A 2,835-nucleotide genomic window follows, 5' to 3' on the forward strand; every position below is an offset into this window, starting at 1 on the left:
CCTGGATGGAGTGGCTTACTGATCTGTTACCCATGTTCTCAAGTGCACACAAGGGGGAGCCTCAAAGCAGGAAAGAGGCCTGTCAGTGAGGAAATGAGAAGAGGGGACTTCATTTTGAGGAGGGGATCCCTTTAGCACCATCCCCCGAAGGGTAAGGAAGAGGAGTGCTTGTGCTTGAGGGTGTTCCTGCGCCTTCCCCTCCTGGATCCCACAGAAGTCGCTGGGGAAGAGTGGGCGGGGGGCGACCAGGGGGCCAACAGAGGAAGCCAGCGTGGTCATGTTCCTCTCCTGGAGCCATATTCAGAGGGAGCTGGGGCGGCAGCCCCAGAAATGGCCATGTGGCAGACCCCTTCCTGCCTCTGTGGGTCCAGAGCAGAGGCCCCATCTGGCCTGGAATACCAGGGTCCTTCCAGTGATGAGGCAGAATGGGTGACAGATGGGCTTCCTCCTGTTACCCAGAGAGACACCTAGCTCTCATTCTTTCCTGATTCTTAGTTTATCTCAAACTGTAAACTGCAGCAAAGAATCTGGCTTTAGGAGTACTCAGTCTGGGCCTAGAGTGGGCTGGGGGCAGGCCTTCACTGTCAACCCAAGACCTTTAGAAGCTTGGCTTCGAGTGCAAGGGTGAGGAAGGAAGTCTCAGCAGGGGTGGACAGACGTCCTGGCTGTTGGAGGTGGGCGATGCTGGCTGCAGCCCCAGAGAGGGCTTGCAGAGTTAGTGCCTTCCTCCCAAGCACTCTTCTTTGCCCTGAAGGCAGGAGCTCCAGGGGTTGAGGGCAGAGAAGTCTAATTCTGGAGGTCTGCCTTGAATTTGTCACCTTGATTCTCAGGGCGTGACCCCAGATTTCCCACCTCCTGCAAAGGTGGCCCAGGGTTTGTTGAGGTTCACTTTGGCTTCCTTCCCGTAGGGTCTTGTACCAAGGCCCAGCTCGGGGAGATTGTTGGAAGCATCTCCATAGGCTCAGCACTGTCCCCGCCAGCCCCCGCCAGTCCCCTGGAGAAGTGGGAAGGGGCAAGATGGAAGACCGTGTTCCCTCCTATAGTGTTTCCCTGAGCAGGCAGGTGGCTGCTTCCTGGGGTGGGTGAGCAGAGCCATGGTTGGGTAGTAGTGCAGGCAGTGACCTTAGGGCATGGCAGCTGGGGGAGGTAGAGCAAAGACATTACCCATTCACACACACACACCACACGCACCCCACACACACACCACACACATGTTCTTTCTTTGGACTTTGCTTTCTGTGTCTCCTCTCCCCCAGTGATGGTCCTTCCTGGAGACAAGTTGAATCTTAGAGCTGTTGGTTGCATGGAAGCTCTTCTGCCCAGCCTAAATCGCTTCCCTGGACTGGGGTCTGCCATCCTTTCTTCTACCCAAAGAGGTGAAGTGAGGCCTCTAGTCAAATCCTGGGCCTCGCCATCCGTGGTCCTTTCCTTGTCCCAGAGGCTCTGATTAGGCATTTACATACAGTAAAAAAAAAAGAGTAATAAGGTAAAAAACTCAGTTCTCCCACTCAAGGCTGGGAGGGCTGAACATTCACCTACCTCTCTGCAGGCCCAGAGCCAGAAACACTGTGTAATCAGCTGGTGCATCTGCTGCCGCCGGTCCTTCTTTTGAACACTTTGATAGCTGGGCAGGCAAGCTGGCTCCCATAGGGATAGCTGGTAGCTGCTGCATAGCCCCACACAATACCTCACCCCCCTGGGAATGGCCCTGTGACTAAGAGCCAGGCAGGCTAGCGCAGCTGTTCTCCAGCTTCCATCTGGACCCTTTCCACCAGGATGAGCCTAAGATCAGGGTAACACACACGCTTCTCTCCAAGGAGTCTCTCTAGGCTTCCTCGCCTTCTTCCCCTAGCCACACTAGGCCCTGGCACACACCTCTCCCCGCCACGGTCCTCCCTCGCCTGCATCCCCTGGGACTCTCAGCACCTTTCCACTGCCTGGACCTCGGTGGGGCATCCCATGGTGCTGAAGCAGGGAGAGGGGCAGTCCTGGGGATCATGAAGGATGACTCAGTGAAGCTCAGGGTTTAGGGTCAGCGAGCAAGACAGCAGAACCCAAACCCTTTCTTGTCGCCATGTCTTCTCCCCATCTTGTTCTCTCCCTCCGCCAGTCCAAGGCACAAAGCCCAGACCCTTAGCATTTCTAAATGCACTCGGGTATAAAGAAATTCCACCCCTTTCTGGCCACTAGCTCATTCTTTCACAATCTGGCAGCCAGCTCTGATGACCCTTGTGGGAGAGTCAAAGAACACCTTCTGTCCCCACCTCTCCATCCTCTGGTGCTCAGAGTTAGGGTTGGAGCCTAGGGAGGCTGCAGGTCTGAAGATTTCTTTTGCTTTTTGTACCCAGCATCCCATGTGGTGCCCCGTCCCTGGGAAGAGGACTGACAGTATGGTAGTCACCACCCACAGAAGTTTGCTCTGGGCTTTCCCCTGGGAGCTAGGAGCCTGTGGGCCTTGCTTGGGGAGCTGGGAAGACCACTGTCTTCACCAGCAGCTCCCAGCACTGGGTCCTGTTTCACAGTGGCCAGAGAGTAGGCTGGCCAGGATGTTGCTAACCCTTTCCACACTGCCTTGGTCCAGAGGGAACCCAGACTGGAAGATGCGGGTCCACAGAGTACATCCAAGGCCCCGTCCATACTGAGCAGAGAGCAGAGGACTGGCAACCCTGGGGCTTCGCTGGTACGGCCGCACTGCAGGAGGGCCTTGATAAAGACCAGCATGCAGCTCTCCTCCCCGCCAGAGGCGCCCGGCGTCAGAGGTTCGGCCTGGGCCTGGCAGGCGCGGACCCGTCTCACCTCCCCGGATTGAAATTCCACTCCGGAAGTTGAGCAGGA

Source organism: Lipotes vexillifer, unplaced genomic scaffold, assembly GCF_000442215.2.
Source record: "Lipotes vexillifer unplaced genomic scaffold, Lipotes_vexillifer_v1.1 scaffold591, whole genome shotgun sequence".
Taxonomy (NCBI): Eukaryota; Metazoa; Chordata; class Mammalia; order Artiodactyla; family Lipotidae; genus Lipotes; species Lipotes vexillifer.